The sequence below is a fragment of the Miniopterus natalensis genome, chromosome 9 (genome assembly GCF_054644295.1).
Source record: "Miniopterus natalensis isolate mMinNat1 chromosome 9, mMinNat1.hap1, whole genome shotgun sequence".
NCBI classification, from domain to species: Eukaryota; Metazoa; Chordata; class Mammalia; order Chiroptera; family Miniopteridae; genus Miniopterus; species Miniopterus natalensis.
This window is the reverse complement of record NC_142089.1, coordinates 63,917,653-63,936,426: the sequence shown is the minus strand read 5'-3', so window position 1 is coordinate 63,936,426 and position 18,774 is coordinate 63,917,653.

Below are 18,774 nucleotides of genomic sequence, written 5' to 3'. Positions count from 1 at the left end.
GAATGTTAGTAAGGAATTCAATAGTAAAATAATTCTCAATTTAAAAGATGTCTATTCACTTCTAATAGGTCAGCCCTCCAAAGAGAGGAAAGGATTGGCTATAGGTGCTCCCTGTTATCTGTCTCTCCCCATCACCCTTCACACACCTTTGGACAGCATGGCCTGGTTGACTGGGAGATGGGGCGTAGGGAATTCTATTGAAGATAAATAAAAAAAGGAACGCTTTTGTTTAAAAATAAATTAGTGTGCATGTGTGTGATTTTTTTTTAAAATTAATTTTACGTTTAGAGCAGTTTTCGATTCACAGCAAGCTTATGCAGAAAGTACAGAGATTTCCCCTTTATCCCTTGTTCCCACACACGACAACCGTCTCCGTTAGCCAGATCTCTCATAAGAGTGGTACTTATATTACAATATATGACCCTACATGAACGCATCATTGTCATCCAAAGTCTGTAGTTTACATTAGGGTTCACTCTTGGTGATGTACATTCTACAGGTTTTGACAAATATGTATACCCACATGTATCCACAACTGTAGGATCGTACAGAGTAGTTTCACTGCCTTAAAAGTCCTCTATGCTCCACCTATTCACCCCCCTGCTCTCTAATTCCTGGAAACAACTGGTCTTTTTATGATCTCCATACCTTTCTTTTTTTTTTGCTTTATGTCATATAGTTAGGCTCATATAGTATGTAGACTTTTCAAATAGGCTTCTTTCACTTAGTAATATACATTTAAGTTTCCTCCATGTCTTTTTATGGCTCCATAGATCATTTATTTTTTCATACTGAATAATATTTCATTGTCTGGATATAATATTAAGGTAAACTTTTTTTCCCCATTGCTTTTTCAGAGAGAGTGGAAGTGAGAGGGAGCGAGAGAGAGAAGCATTGATATGAGAGAGACACATCATTGATTGCTTCCCACTTGTGACCCAACTGGGGCCAGAGATTGAGCCTGAAACCGAGGTACATGCCCTTAGCCAAAATTGAACCTGGAACCCTTCAGTCTGAGGGCAGATGCTCTAATCACTGAGCAAAACTGGCTAGGGTTAAGGTAAACTTTTTAATAAAGCATAACATAGCTACAGTAAAGCATAAATAATTAGGGCACATCTTGATACATCTTTCTAAAAGGAACACAACTATGTAGCCAGCACCCACACCCAGAAGCAAGTCATTTCAATACAGAAGACCCCTGGTGTCACATTCCGAAAAACTACCTATCCTGATCTCTTCTGACCTCTAACACCATATATTCATTCTGCCTGTTTAAGCCAGTTTCGATGTAGACTTTGAAAACACTTGTACCAATCAATAACCTAGAAGGCAGCTAGCATTTTCCTCCTAGAATCTGACATAAGCCTAGATTAAAGAGAAAACCTGGAAGATAGTCAGTAGAATAGTATTTCTTGTTTGTTTTCAGAAAAGACATCCACTAGTGCCCTTCTGGAAGTAAAGAATGGATTCTGAGTGCTTGTTTCCTCTTGAAACTATATGGCTGAGCTTGTATAATGCCAAAATGAACTGTTGACAAGGGGCAAGTTCAAGCATATAATCTGACATTGTTTAGGCCACAGAGTAGTTGTTTCTTTGAACCTAGCATTTTACAGTAGAACACTTTCAGGTGGAGTGTGAGTTGGATAGCTACTCTACAAATTAGTTTGCTTTCAGGATTTAAGTCATGTTTAACGTGTGTAAGAGCTGGCCTCAGCAGACCCACCTGAGGATCTCTTAGCCCCTCAACCCCTACCCCTTGAAAGCTGCAATATTAGCCAATGTTTTTAAGGCAAAAAAGTGGAGTGGACTATAAAAAGTTCAAATACATACACACACACACACACACACACACACTGCTCACTCTTATAAACAAACAGAACACATATATAGACAAAAATAGCCTGGAAACATTCCAGATACAATGGAAAAAGCAACAGATACTTCTTTTCACTTATTGCCTTAGTGAGTTACTATTCCACAACAGAGAAAAACCTACAGAGCCTCAACATCATAAACATTAGAACTATAGAAGCTCAAAATGATCATCTAGAAAACTTCCAGCCATCACTGGTCCTTGGACAATCACGACTATGGAAGAATGGGCTGAATTTTTAAGCATGGCCCCATGATTTTTGAAGGCTGTAAAGTAACTCATTGTCAAGGGCAGCTGATGTTCTCTGCATAAAATTCAGGTTCAGTTTAACTTACTATAGAGGTCAACCCTTGCCTCTTGGCTGCTCCCAGCAGAGAGAGGCAGAGGATATCAGAGAGTCTACCAGGAGGCCCAGAGCTTCTACCTAATCTGCCCAGGAGGAAGTGAGCATTTCCCTCCAGTTTAGGAAGTGCAAAGGGCAGGAACCTGGAAGACCAAACTCTTAGTACATTGTTATCTAATACAGATCCCCTAAAGTGGAAAAACAACCTTAACCTTAATAATAACACCTATGACAGTCAGTTTTTATTGAATATTTTATATGTACCAAATATTTTACTAAGTACTTCTAAACATTCACTAATTTAATCCCAACAACAATTCTATGTGTCAAATATTATTATCTTTTTTATAGGTAGGGTATCTGAGCATTTAAAAGGCTAAGTGACTTTCCCAAGTTGCAGAGCCTGCTTTGCCTGTCCTCTTAGATACTATGCAATGTGGTCTCTCAGGTTACAGGCCAACAAATACTTTATGTTACTGTAATACCAGGAATGCTGGATATTCAAGACAAAAAAAAGACACTCATTATAGAGCTGAAATAAGGATAATTTGCTCTTTATTATTTTTTTCCTTTTAAAAAATATATCTTTATTGATTTCAGAGAGAGGAAGGGAGAGGGGGAGAGAGAGAGAGAAACATCAATGATGAGAGAGTCATTGATCGGCTGCCTCCCGCACATCCCTGACTGGGGATCGAGCCCGAAAGCCAGGCATATGCCCTGACCGGGAATCGAACTGCGATCTCCTGGATCATAGGTCAATGCTCAACAGTGAGCCACACCCAGTTAGGCTGCTCTTTACTATTAAAGTGATTCCTTCTCTTAATCAGCTGATCCTAATGAATCCCAATAAATTATCCTAATAAGTTATTATAACTGATAATTAATATAGACTCAAAACCAAAACCTTAATTGATGAATTTCCCTGGACAAACCTAGAATTGCCTACATATATTCTCAAAGCAGTGATTAAGGCTGGACCTATCTAATAAATGAAATATGCATGAAGACTGCAGGCAGCAGCCTCACTCTCCCCATGGACAGTACCTTTCCTCCATGAGCCTTGGTTCCTCCACTTCCCCTCCCCGCTGAGGCCCAGGGCTCTCCTGCTCCTCCCCTTTCCTCCCATTAACCTCTGATCTCTATGAAATAAAACAATTCATTACAGAAAACATGAGTAGTGATCATTGTCCCACGTACAACCAAGAAGATGCTACTCAGTGCAAACTGATGAATTCACAATTACTTTGAATTTGACTAATCTTTTGGGGTTTGTATGATAATTTTAAAAGTGTAAGAAAACATTTGTTCTGTATAATCCTGTTCCATGTGTTTTGAAAACATATCAATATACCCAGAACCCATATCTTGGTTTCTAAATACCAGTCTCTAATAAAAGGAACCAGGACTCCTTGGTGACATGACTAATTCTAGACCTGAGTCATAAAAAACACAAGATGAGCTTGGAGCATGGTCTAGTGCCAAAAAATAAGGAGGTGCCCCAAAAAAGAAAGTGGTGGAAACATGTCAGAGGGAAAAACGAGCCAACCTGAATCAGCTTTCAATGGCCAAAGCTAGAACAATTTGAGCAACGAAATAAATAGCATTGTATTGAATCATAATCCCAAGTATAAAATAAATATACATGACTTTATATTGATATAGATGATCTAATAAATAAATGGGGAGAAGGGATAAATTTTCCCTACAGAAATTGCCAAATAATAATTGCCAGATAATACACATATAGACATCTGTTTTAAGACCAGTGAGCTGTACTTAGCACTTGCTTCCAAAGAACAGAGTTTGGAAAGGGGGAAACAGTAACTTTCTAATGGAGAAAACTGACAAACACTGTCTTACCTAAGTGACTAATTTGAATCTCACCAGTGGTGAGTCATGTTGATATCATGCACTTCCTGAAATAAAGTGATAAGAAGGGAGCCTCACCCTGTGGTATTCTGTCCAAAACTCCCTACCCCAGTCTAATCATGAGACAAGCAGCAAACACACACAAACTGGTGCACATTCTACAAAACATGTGACCAGTCAAGATCATGAAAACAAGGACAGACTAAGAAATGGTCACAGACCAGAGGAGACACAATGCGTAAACGCAGTGTGGTATTCCAGATGAGATCCTGGGACAGAAAAAGGGCTCTAGTGGAAAAGTTCTGAAATCCAAACAAAGCGGGGCCTTTAGATAACAGCAATGTAACAATATTGTTTTGATAAATACACTGTGGTTATGATGACATTATGGTAAGATGGTAACATTAGGAGAAATTAAAACTGGATGATAAAAACAGTGAAAAATCATATGGATAAAATAACAGGGAAAAGTAATTCAGATGAGAAATATGACATGCCAGGTTGGTTCAAAAACAAGGACTTGTTCTAGGTAGTAAAGATGTGTCTCAGAAGCAAAATATGTTTGTTCTCTTTTGAATGCACAGGGAAGCCTCTGTCACCTGAGACATGTATGAAGATTTAAAAGGAACACTTAACAAAGTGTTAAACTTGTTAAACAGTTGAGGGTAATTTACTGACCTCTTGAATTTTTTTCTCAGCTAGGTGAAGAGATGAGCAGGGTCCGCAAAAAACATAGTGTTGCACATCGATGCTCATTGGCAAAATAATCTTCCCATTCACCTTATTGGGTCACCGTGTAAACTTCAAGTGTTTCTGGATCCTTCAGTCTGGGGGTTGTGTGCATGAATGAACATAGTATTGCAATTTAGTATCTTTTACGTATTCCTTACAAAGCAAGCTCACTTCAGTCTTCCAGGTGTAAATCAGAGTAAACAGAGTAATTCTAACCTGGAGCTATAAGGTGTACACCCTAGAGAGGTGAGTTGGACTCTTTCCATGGTCCGAACCACCTTGCTGAACATGTGTGTAACCTTGTTAAAAAACCCTTGAAAGATCTGATGAAAGGTCCTCATAGGTATTTTCCCTTCCAGTGGCAGGGAAGATTAGATAAGCGACACCTTCCCCACCACTTCTTAGACTTTACCAAATCACTTGATGCTTTCCACAGAAGAATAGGTGCTGGAGATCACTTTGAATAGCTTCTGGAAACAAAAGTCACCTGGAAAAATTTGATTAGTGGTGTAAACGTTCATCAATTTTTGGCTGCCAAAATCTACATAGGTGGAAGCTATGTAGATTCATATTCCCAGAATGCCTTGTAGTGGGGCCATAAATGATTAACCAGGCGTCAGTCAACTAGAACACCAACGAGATACTTGGGTCAGAAGTAACCAGCATGAAGGAGTGACTGGGCAGGGGTATCGACTGGGTCAAAGAATGCTGTTTCTTCTAGAACAACAGCGCCCAGTGTTAAATGTCATGTTTGCTCGGCAGCAGCAGTAGGTTTCAGAAGAGATGCCTCAGCGTGGCTGAGCATTATTTATGGCTGTGTAGCCTCAAGATCTGGCTTTCTGGCCCAAATGAACCATGTGTGAGTTAGTTAAAACCATTTAATAAATTCCTTGCTTGCTTAAAGTAGCCACAGTGATTTCTGTTATTTGCAGCTAAGAACCCCCACCTACACATTTCATAGTAATTAAATATTTTTCTCCTTTCTAGTTATAAACACATGGGAGTTGATGAGTTTTACATATGAAGTCAAATATTCTTTATTGCCCACTAATAGAAACAAATTTACTCTTCTTAATGATTAATTTCTTTTTAGCACGTTTTTAAAGATAAATTTCATTATAGCTTAGATTTCATGTTTATTTATGCTAATTGTGAAATGTAATAACTTTATTTTGTTTTCATGGAATTAATTTTTTAAAGTGAATCATCTTAGGAAAGATAAAAGTATGATAGAGTATGTGGTATATGATATGGGGGAAATTCATGAAGGTGATACACAGGGGACAAAGCAGAGGAAGGAGTTCCTTAACCTCCCTGAAGAAGCCGGGGAGAGGATCACAAAGAAAAGGCCACGAGGAAACCACTGAGGCAAGAGTTTTCGGGACAGGCACAGAGGAATGAGGGAACTCCAGGCAGAGCAACCAGCCAGTGAGAAAGCAAGGGGGCTGAAACAGCATGGCACATTCACGAAATTTTCTGCAGTGCAAAATGACTGGAGAATAATTAGACAGGTGCGAAAGCCTAGTAATTAATACTGGTAAAGACTTGGGTATGGGCCCTGATCATAAAGAGACTCACATGCCTTATCGAAGAGTTTGGACTTCATAGAGGAGAGGGAGCAACTGAAAAATTTTAATGCTGAAACATATAATCAGGTTCTCTTTTTGGAAATTTAATATTTAAAGAGATATGCTTTCTGGGACATTTGAATTTTAATAGAGACCAAAGCCTTATAAAAAAGAGAGAGTACTCTAATGGTAGAACTTCAGGCATCATTCAGAAATAAGACTTTGTTCCAAGACCCTAACATTGTACCTGTATTCACCTACCTGTAAGACTGGCCCTGTTGGAAATGAAGACTAAATGCTGGCTTAGTGTGATCCAAAGTGGCTTGAAACAATGGATACAATCTCCTGACAACTAGTCCAAAGATGCTCAGGCTCACTAATCATCAGGAAAATGCAAATCAAAACCATAATGAGATATAAGCTCACACCTGTTAGAATGGTTATTCTCAAAAAGACAAGAAATCACACATGTTGGTGAGGATCTGGAGGAAGGAAACCTTAGTTCGTTGTTGGTGTGATTGGAAATTGGTGCAATTACTATGGAAAATAGTATAATGGTTCCTTAAAAAGTTAAAAATAGAACTACCATATGATCCAACAATTCCGTGTCTGGGTATTTATCCAAAGAAAACAAAAACACTCATTTAAAAAGACCTATGCACCCCCATTTTCATTACCGCATGATTTATAATATCCAAGATATGGAAACAACCTAAGTGTCCACTGATGGATAAATGGATTAAAAAAGTGAGATATATATTACTTTTTATGGCTAAATAATATTCATATTATTCATAATATATATTATATGTACACAATAGAATATTAATCAGCTATAAAAAGAAGAAAATCTTGCCATTTGTGACAATATGGATGAACCTTGAAGGCATTATGCTAAGTGAAATAAGTGAGACAGAAAAAAACAAATAATGTTTGATCTCACTTATATGTGGAATCTCAAAACAAAACCAAGCTCATAGATACAGAGAACAGAGGTGGGGGTAGGAAATAGGTGAAATGGGTGAAGGGAGTCAAATGGTATAAACTTCATTATAAAATAAATAAGTCATTGGGGGTGTAATGTACAGCATTCTGATCACAGTTAATACTGTATGGCATATTTGAAAGTTGCTAAGAGTAGATCTTAAAGGTTCTCATCACAACAAAAATAAATTCTGCAACTATGTATGGTGACCGATGTTAACTAAATATCGTGATGATCATTTTGCAATATACACAAATATTAAATCATTATGTTGTATACCTGAAACTAATATAATGTTGGATATCAATTATACCTCAGTAAAAAAATTAGCTCTTATCAGGAGAACACTGGCTAAGTTGTCAATACTGAAAAATTCTATTTACCTACTAAAACAAGCAGAGAACACAAGCAACTTAGCCGTCTCTCATTGCCTGCACCAGGTTCCTCCTCAGATTCCTGGTGTGGTCTGAGGACAATCCATCCCTTACAAAGAGAATTCTCAAAATACAAAGCAAAGCTCACTTTTTTCTACCAAATCTCAGACTGCATTTTTTTAAGTTATGTAGTCTTTCACGACTGAAAAGCAAATTGTCAATTTTATCTCAAGTTTTCACACACATTTTTAGGGTTCTTCATTGAGTGTAGGTGGGATCACAGCACTTTCACTACCGTGTGGGCAAAGACCAGAAGAAGGCAGAGTGCGAGGGGATCTGAGCACTTCTGCAACCGTTATGTGGCGGTGATACTTGCTGCCGGCCGCCTCGCAGCCGTGGGCTCTGTGGCCTGGCTTTGCTTGCTAGGGCCGCTCTGAATAATCTCTATAGGATTGGTTCAGCACACACTTTCCTTGCTCTAGCTGTTTTTATCCAAGTCAAATGGATGCTTCTAGATTTATCAAGAAGACATCTTGGGCTACTTGAGAGACATAAGTAGACAATTCTGACTGCCTGTCTATCTTTATGTTTGTCTAACTCTTTCCTGCATCTTCAACTACTGGCTGAACATGAAATATTCAGTTAATTAGTTGTTTGTCTGCATGGTACCAAGCAACCACTGAGACAAATAATCTTTTCTACTAGATTCACATTAATATTTGTAGATATAGATGTATGCATATGTGTGTGTGTGTGTGTGTACCCATTACATATGGATAGTTAGGGATATATAGGAGTGAGTGAATTAACTGGCTTGATCACCGCAATATGTCACTAACACCAAAGGTGTCATACGGGTGACTAATGGCCAGGCCTTCCATTCTGCTTTTGTCTAGTATAAGCTCTTAAAGGAAATCCAAGTGACTGAAGGATTTTCTATTCTACTTATTTGTTCTTTCCCATTAAATTTGAAATAGTAATACTAAATATCTGCACCAATCTACATTTTAAAGCATCTAAGCCAGGTGTTCCTAGTCTGTTGCTGTTTCTGTGGGCCTAAAATAATTAACTAAGACCCAAGTGTTTACAAAGAACCAAAGAGAAGAACTCAGCTAAGGGGAGAGGCTGGATTAGCATACAATTGCCACATGAAGCCCATGTGGAGCTGCCTTCTGCCATGTATTTAGTTAATTTCCACTATTCAGATAAATATTTCGGGCTTGGGTCCTATTTTAGTTGAGGACAGAATCATTGATCTTTGATCTGCCTGTCTAACTGCTGTTTTTTTTAACTTCACAATTTTCAGGGTAGCAATGTGCTCTCAGTCTGGATTATGCACAAATTTTAGCAACCAATAGTCAGACCTGGGGCCCAATTCCAATTCTTTCCAATGGTTCATCTTGTAATTGGGCTATATCTCTGTCCTATCTGATGATCTGTGCCAATGTTGCCGTTTTTTATTGGAATGATTGAATTGACTAAATTTCTTTGCAGATACAAAGATGTATTCAAAATCAAGTGAACTCACAATTAGCAGATATAATGTAAATTAACAGAAAAAAATTATGAGGCTTTAGGTGAAATTGGCATACATTTTAACCATAGGCAATAAAAATATACCCCATAATATCTCATTATAAATCACCTAGAAATAAAAAAGATAAGCTATTTTGCTTAATTTTAATTCAAATACACCATTTATAAATTACATATATAAAGTCGCCATCTATAATTATTTAAAATTTTTCCCCACTAACTCTCATTTCTCTTAGAAATGTTTAAGTTAATAAATTACCGTTGTTTTAAAAGATTGTGCATACTTATTTTTTAAAGAGCAAACAACACTGAAAAGATCAAGAAATCAACAAAAGACCTCAAATCCAACAATCCCAGAAACAGCTGACTAACATTTCATGCCCTTCATTCCAGGCATCATTCTGGCATGAAACACACAAACAGTTACCTGGTAAACAGAAATGATTTTATAACAATTGAAGAATGTTATACTTGTAATTCACTCGTTCTATTTTTCTACTTCAGGAGAGCTGATTACCCTCATGTTAAATCTTTATACCATCTTTCTACTGCTTTTTATCTTTTTATTTTTCCTTGATATTGTTTAATCTTAAGTCTTTCCTTTACGACAATTTGATTTCTAGATGCATCTATTCTGCGATTTGCTGCTAATTATTTTATTACATTTATAATGGTGGTGTTTAAATTCCTCATATTTTCCTGTGTGTTTTTTTCTATCCTCACTCGAGGATATTTTAAATGATTTTGAGGGAGAGCGAGAGAGAGAGAGAAACATCAATCAGTTGTCTTCCATATGCGCCTGGACGAGGGACTGAACCCACAAGCTTTTGGTGTGCGAGACAGCACTCTAACCAATTGAGCCACCCGGCCAGGGCCTCAAGATTTTTCTTATGTCTTTAGGTTTCCTTTTTATTTATTTTGTTGTTACTGTGAGAGAGAAAGAAACTTTCCCCTACCCTCAGGTTTCTTTAGGCTGGTGTAATAATTAAACAGACATAAGAGGGATTAGCCAGAAAAATGACCAAATTTAACTACATACATATGTATGGGAACCCCGCATACACGAGAGACTCAGAGACCCCACATATATAAGAGGTTCAAAGACAGGAATGAAAATGAGGTATGCATGACATTCTGAGCTAAGTGTCACCCTGGGACTTCAGAGGGGAGGAAGGTCTTTACAGGGGGATAAAGAGACCAGATGTTCAGTAATTAGAAGTTTGCCCTGCTGTATAGTTAAGTCAAAAAAGGTTATTTCTGATAATCTCTTACTAAGGGCAAGACCCCTTATTCAAATTCTTCTAGGCTGCTAAGGGGGACAGAAGTTTCTCTTGAGTCTACAGGGTCTTGGTTGCCTTTAGCTCAAAACAATACACATACCACAGAGGCACATCTTGAGCCGGTTCATTCTGAACCCCTATATTACTGATTTGAGTTTCCGTGCTGTTGAATTCTTACCCTTAAGTTCTTAAATAAATAGCACAAAGCTCTTTCAAGGGGAATTCTCCAATTTCTTTGATTATTTATTTTAAGTTGGGCTTTAAATGATATCTTATTGTGATTTCAATTTGTATTTTCCTAATAATTAACCCTGGTCAGCATCTCTTCACTTGCTTATTTGCCATCTATATATCTATCTTCTTTGTTGAAGTGTCTGTTCACATCTATTGCCCATTTTTAAATTAGGTTGTTCTTTGCCCTGGCTGAGTAACTCAGCTGGTTAGAGTGTTGTCCTGATATACTAAGGTTGCAAGTTCAATCCCCATCAAGGCACCTACAAGAAACAACCAATGATTGCATAAATAAGTGGAAAAACAAATCAATGTCTCTTTCTGTCTTCTCTCTTTTTCTTACACACCTTTCCTCTCTCTCTCTCTCAAATCAATAAATTTTTAAAAAGTTAAATAGGTAATTTGTTTTATTATTGAATTTATTCTGGATACCAGTCCTTTACCAGATATATACTTTGCAAATATTTTTTGCCCACTCTTTGGATTGTCTTTTTATTTTCTTACCAGTCTCTTTCAAAGACCAGAAATTATTAATTTTGATGACATTCAGTTTATCAATTTGCTCTTTTATTGATTATCTTTTGGTGTCATAGTTAAGAAATCTTTGCCTAACCCAAGGTTGAAGAGGTTTTCTCCTATGTTATATTCTATAACTTTTTTAGTTTTATATTTTAGATTTAGGTCTATACTCCATTTTGAGTTCATTTCTGTATATGGTACAAGTATGAATTAGGACTTAAATCTGCATAACAACCTTACCCTTGTTTATTGTGCTTTTCCTGGTAACCTCCCATGCCTGAGTCCTCCCATTTCCAACACCTTCTTTTGTCTTCAGCTGAAGATGGTATTTAAGGTGGTGGCTTCAGCCATTTGGGCAGGTTTGTAGGTCTCTCTCATGTATACAGGAGGCATACATGTTATTAAACTTTGTTTGTTTTTCTCCTGTTAATCTGTCTTTTGTGACAGGGATGTCTCAGCCAAGGAGCCCGGAAGAATAAAGGAAAAAATTATTTTTCCTCCCCTACAGAGCAATGGCTATACTATACAGATGAGATGTGTAATATAGTATACCAACTAGTTTTGTGTAAGTGTACTATATGATGTTCATACAATGATGAAATCTGCTAACAAGGTATTTCTCAAAATGTTTCCTCTTTGTTAAGCAGCACATGACTCTCTCTCTCTCTCTCTCTCTATATATATATATATAATCTGTCATATCAGTCTATTTTGGTTCCATTGATCTATGTGCCCACTATTATGCCAATATCACATTGTCTTGATTACTATTGCTTTGTAATAATCTTGTATTCAGTGTTACTCTTCTAAATTTGCTCCTCATTTTTAAAAGTTGTTTTGGCTATTCTTGGTCCTTTCATTGCAAATAAATTTTACAATCAGTTGCCAATTTCTACCAAAAATTCTACTAGGATTTTGGTTGGGATTGCAGTGAATCTATAGATCAATTTAAGCAGAATTGATATGTTAACAGTATTGAGTCTTTAAATCCTGAACAAAGTATATCTCTCCATATATTTAGGTCTTCCTTAATTTCTCTAACCATTATTTTGTAGTTTTCAGTGTACAGATATTTTCCATCTTTTGTCAGATTTATCCATAAGTATTTAGTTTTCTTTTGAATGCCATTATCTTTTTAAAATTTATCTTTATTGTTGTAAGTATTACAGATGTCCCCCCTTGACTTCTTCTACGTTGAATGCCATTTTCTTTTTTTTTTAAAGGTGCTTTTATTTATTTATTTTTAATTGATCTTTATTGTTGAAAGTATTACAGGTGTCCCACCCCCCCCCATTGACCCCTCTACCTTGCTCCCACCCCCTCTCCAGACCTTCACCCCATTATTGTCTCTGTCCATGTGTTATGCATATATGCATATAACTTCTTTGGTTAACCTCTTCCCTCTGAGATACAACAGTCTGTTGCATGCTTCAATGTCTCTGGGTCTATTTTGTTTGTCTGTTTTTTTTGTTCATTCGCTTCTTCTTAAAGAAGACCCTTCAACATTTCATGTAGTGCTGGTCTGGTGGTGATGAACTCCTTTAGCTCTTTCTTATCTGAGAAGCTCTTTATCTGACCTTCAGCTCTAAATGATAGCTTTGCTGGGTAGAGTAATCCTGGTTGTAGGTTCTTACTTTTCATGACTTTGAATATTTATTGCCACTCCCTTCTGGCCTACAAACTTTCTGTTGAGAAATCAGCTGACAGTCCTATGGGTGCTCCCTTGTAGGTAACTAATTGCTTTTCTCTTGCTGCTTTTAAGATTCTTTCTTTGTCTTTAACCTTTCGCATTTTAATTATGATGTGTCTTGGTGTGGGCCTCTTTTGGTTCCTCTTGTTTGGGACTCTCTGTGCTTCCTGGATTTGTAAGTCTATTTCTTTCACCAGGTAGGAGAATTTTTCCGTCATTATTTTTTCAAATAGGTTTTCAATTTCTTGCTCTCTTTCTTCTCTTTCTGGCATCCCTGTAACACGAATGCTGGTACTCTTGAAGTTGTCCCAGAGACTCCTTACACTGTCTTCATATTTCTGGATTCTTTTTCTTTTTGCTCTTCTAGTTGGGTGGTTTTTGTTTCCTCATGTTCCAAATTGCTGATTTGATTCTCAGCGTCCTCTACTCTACTGTTGATTCCCTGTAAATTATTCTTCATTTCAGTTCATGTAGCCTTCATTTCTGATTGGTACTTTATTATGTCATTGATGATCTCACTAGTATCCTTGACATTCTCATTATGTTCCTCGAGCATCCTTATAACCATTATTCTGAACTCTGTATCTAGTAGCTTGCTTGGCTCCATTTTATTTGGTTCTTCTTCTAGAGATTTCTTCTGTTCTTTCCTTTGTGACATGTTTCTTTGCCTCTGCATTTTGGCTGCTTCCTGGTGTTTGTTTCTATGTAGAGCTGCTATGTCTCCTGGAATTTGTAGAGTGGCTTTGCGTAGTAGGTGTCCTGTAGGGCCCAGTGACTCAGCCTCCCCAGTCACCTGAGCTGGGCCTTACTAGGTGCTCCCCTGTGTGGGCTGTGTGCACTGTCCTGTTGTAGGTGAGCCTTGGTTGCTACTGGCAACAATAGGAGAAATTGACCCCCAGACCAATCAGCTGTGAGGGCTAGCTGCAACTACATCCAAAGAGCTACTGTGCTGGAGACACCCCTATGGAGCAGGATTTACTTCAGTGGAGCTTTGGTGTTCACCAAGTGTGCCCCTTGAATGTGTTACTTATGGATGTGGTAGGGTTATAATCCAGCATGCTCGAGTCTAACCACCAGGTGCACTGTCTCTGGGGCCTCCCTGGAGGTGCACAGTCAGCTTCTGCCAGTGCCTTGCCCAGGGCCACCCAGCATGAGCTACACAGCAAACCGTAGTTGGCTGCTCCTTGTGCTGGGCTTGGAGGTGCCCAGGAGAGGCCAAGCTATGAGCCAGTGCAGGCTGCCGCTAGTGCCAGGCCTGGGGCTGCTTATCAAGCCGTATGGGGGCAGCTGCTGCTTGTTTGAGAGATTTTAGGAAAGTCCTAAGCATGAGGCTCGAGAGGCCACTTGCACAGAAAAGCCCCTGGAAATGGCTGGGATGAGCTGCAGGTGGGGAGGGGCGGGGCCTCCGGGAATCACGGGGCGGGGCCAAAGGTGTGAGTCAGGTTGATGAAGATTCAAATATGGCGCCTGCCTGCTGGCTCTTGGGGGCAGGCTCACCAAAGGAGCCATGGCCTCTGCCAGCCCTTCTGCCTGGGAGGAAGCCGCCCCTCCAGCTCTGGCCCTGATTCCAGGCAGGTTAGTTCCTCCCCGAGTGTCCCGGGTCCTTTCCGGCTGCTCCCGGCACTGGGCTCAGAGGGAGCGTCCGAGTGAGTCCGCGCCAGGCCCTTTAGGAGGAGCTGCTGGGGCTCCCACAGCCTCTGTGACCCTCAGCCACAGTCCCCGCTGGTTTCACAGCCCGAAGCTGTGGGACATCTCTTCCTGGCCCTGGAGCCCTGGGCTGGGGGTCTGCTGTGGGGCTGGGTCCCCTCACTCCTCCAGGAAACCCCCACCGCCGAGATTCCCTCCCGGGTTTCAACCGCGGCACTGGGGGTTGGCTCGAGGCCGAGTCTCTGCGATCCAGCCCCGATCCGCCCGCGTCTCCACCCCTCCTACAGGTCTCGGTGCTCCTTCAGTTCCCTGGTTGCAGGGCTTCTGTTCAGCCAGATCTCAGGAGGCTCTGAGGGACGATGGTTCTGTATTTTAGTTGTAATTTTGATGTGGTTGCGGGAGGGGGTGGGTACCGTGGTTACCTACACCGCCATCTTGCTGTCTCTTGAATGCCGTTTTCAATGGGGTTGTTGTTTATTTTAGTTTCAGATTGTTCTAGTATATAGATATATGATTGATCTCTGTATATCAACCTTGTTTCCTGCATCCTTGTTAAACTCACTTATTAGTTCTAGTAACATTTTTGTAGGGCCTATCATATTTTCTGCTTAGACATCTTGTTGTCTATAATTTAGATAGTTTTACTTCCTTCCCAGTGTGGGTGATTTTATTTCTTTTCTTGCCTATTGCCTTGGATAAAATAGAAAAAATTCTGTTCTGCAGTGTTGTATTGAGGTGGTAAAGCAGGCACCCTTGCCCTGGTCCTAATGTTAGAGAGAATGCAGTCAGTCTTTCACCATTAAATATACTGTTATCTGTAAATTTTTTGTACATGTCCTTTATCAGTTTTAGAAAGATACCTTCTATTGCTAGTTTGCTGAGAGTCTTTATCAGGAGTTGGTTGCTGGATTTGGTCAAATGACTTTCCTATGTCTATTGAGGAAACACTATGTTTTTGTTTTGTTTCTTCAGTTTATTAATATGGTGAATTATATTGAATTTTAAGTGTTAAACTACCCATGCATTCCTGGAATAAACTCCACTTGATCATGATGCTTTTTATATATTGTTGAGTTTAATTTACTAAAACTTTGGTTAGATTTTATTTATAAGTGATATTGGTCTTTTTTCTTCTTCTTGTATGTGTACCTGTGTTTGTATCGGTTAATGCTGGCTTCAAAGAATAAGTTGGAAAGTAGACACTTCTCAACTTTTTAGAAGAATTTGTGTAGAATTGGTGTTATTTCTTAAATGTTTGATAAATTCACCTATGAAGTTATATGGAATTTTCTTTTGGAGATGGTTTTTAAATACCATGCAATTTAATATATAAAGGGCTAGTTATGTTACCTAAATTTTCTTGTATGAGCTTTGGTATATTGTGTTTTTCAAGGAATCTGTTCATTTTATCTAAGTTGTCAAATTTATTGGCATAAAGTAGTTCGTAAAATTTCCTTATTATCCATTTAATATCCATTTAATATCTGTAGATTCTGTATTGATGTCAACTCTGTCATTCTTATTATTGATAGATAATTTGTGTCATTGCTCTTCTTTTTGCCAATTTGGTCAGAACTTCCTCAAAGTTTTTTTGTTCATTTGTTTTTGAAATATATCTTTATTAATTTCAGAGAGAGGAAGGGAGAGGGAGAGAGAAAGATAGAAACACCAATGATGAATCACTGATCAGCTGCCTCCTGCACGCCCCCTACTGGGATCGAGCCCGCAACCTGGGCATGTGTCCTGACCCGGAATCGAACCATGATCTCCTGGATCCTAGGTCAATGCTCAACCGCTGAGCCAGACCCAGCTGGGTGTGTTTGTTTTTAATTCATTCAAAGAACTAGCTTTTGTGTTAATTAATTTTTGTCTCTTATTTTCTATTTATTTATTTCTGCTTTGATCTTTATTTTTTCCTTTCTTCTGTTTACTTTGGGTTTCATGTGCTTTTCTTTTCCTAGGTTTTGTTTTTTATTTTTTTGTTTTTTTAAAGATAGAAGCTAAGGTCAATCATTAGAGATTTTCCTTCTCTTTCTAATAGAGGTATTTAGGGCTATAAACTTCCCCTTAAGTGCTGGTTTAGTGGTATCTCACAAATTTTGATATGTTGTATATTTGTTTAATTCAGCTCAAAATACTGTCTACTTTCTCTTTTTACTTCTCCTTTGACACATTAGATTACTTAGAGGTATGTTACTTAATTTCCAAATATATGGAGATTTCTAGAGATCATTTTGTAAATAATTTCAAATTTAACATAACTGCAATTAGAAAATATCCTTGTATGACTTGAATTCTTTTAAATTTATTGAGATTTTTCTTATGGCCAGATTATGGTCTATTTTAGTAAATGTTCCATGTGCACTTGAAAAGAATGTTTATCTACTGTTGTTGATGGGAGTTTTCTATAAATATCAATTAGATCAAGTTGGTTGATAGTGTTGTTCAAATATTTACTATCCTTACTCATTTTCTCATTATTTTATCAATTATTAAGAAATAGACATTGATATCTCTATTTGGAAATAAATTTATCCAAAGACACAGATGCAAATTGAGTAACAAACTAAAGAAGAGGACCACATAATTATCTTTTTAAAGACAGAATCTGGGGTATGAAGCATCATTGAACACAAAGAAATGAGTCACTAGGTATAGAATTGAAGGAATGGGAGGAAATCATTGCTGAGCCCTGAAGCACACCCAGTCAGGTAACCAGCTATTCTATTTCTACATAAAGATAGGAACCTTCTAGCAGTGCAGAGATGATTTTTTTAAAAAAACAAGTCAAGAATACACATGAGACTAACCCACTTTAAAAAAGAAGAATCTGCCTGGTAATGACAATCTTTTGGGACATCCTTAGCTGCAATCACAAGCAGCAATACTGTAATGTCATTAACCTTATTCCTCTCACTCTACAAAAGGTCACTTTATTTGTGAATTGTGCATCCACACACTCACACAGATAAGAGGCCATTAACAAAAGCATGAGTGTTGGCGGCCCCACCAACTCTATTTCACTCCGCACGTTTTCTAGCATTCTATCATGAAGTCATTGGCAGTGACGGTGTTTGAAAACTGCATGGCTCAGATGTTTCTAAACCCTTTTAATCCATGACAAAGGCCTCCCTTTATTGTTATTTTGTTTTTCTTTGCTGCCCTACAGCATGGCAGCCAGTGTGCACTCCTGATAAGCAGTGAGCCATGCAGATACGGTTCAGTTTCCTTGTGTGCACCACTGTGCAACCTGCCAAGGCCAAATGTGGGATGCAGCATGGCTCCCCCTCCTCCCAGCCAGAGCCAATGCCAATGGCGCTCTGCACAATGGTTACCAGGCCAGATATCTTCAGAAGAATGCAACAGTAATTTTTGTGTCACAAATGACACTTACCATGGCCTAATTTAGGAGATGCCATATAGCTAATGTAAATAATTTTATTTTAATAATTTTTTATTCTAATCCAAGTGAGATAGTACTACACTTCCAACACAGAGTAAAAGGGGAAAGGGGCTGCTACTATCATAATTGATTTTTTAATTTTTTTTTAGTTTAGTTTCTCTTTTTCTTCCTTGCTTTGCACAGCAAGGATGAAGAAAGGACTATACAGGTTCAGGACATGATGCTGATATTTGCTACTGTTAACAAAAAAGGCCCCTGTGTGTCCAGTAGAGTGTGACAAAGGAAATGAGAGCAGAGTCTGTGAATGGTGGTAGCCTGAATAAACTGGGGTGGGGGAAAAATGTGTGAAGGAGTTGACAGTCAGTTCACTATGTGGCCTGAGAGACTGTCTCCACTGCCAAGTCTAGATAAGAGCCAAGTCAGAGTCCACATTGAGGAGTTTCTAAAGGCAGACCCCTGAACTGCTGGTGGCTAAATGATGTGCCAGGGTAGAGTCATGTTCGAGACAAGCTAAAAAATGTTTGGAACAGAGGAGTCAATGTGGGGGGCAATTCAGGATTCAATGGAGAAGACCAGTTGCCAATCAAGGATTAAGAGATGGAGGCCTATTTCTTGGGTAAGAGGTTAATTACTAAGTCAGAATTAGGAGATGAAAAATAGTGGGATCCATAGGATATTGGAGGTGGAGCACCACTTGTTTAAAACTCACGCAGCTGTGGCA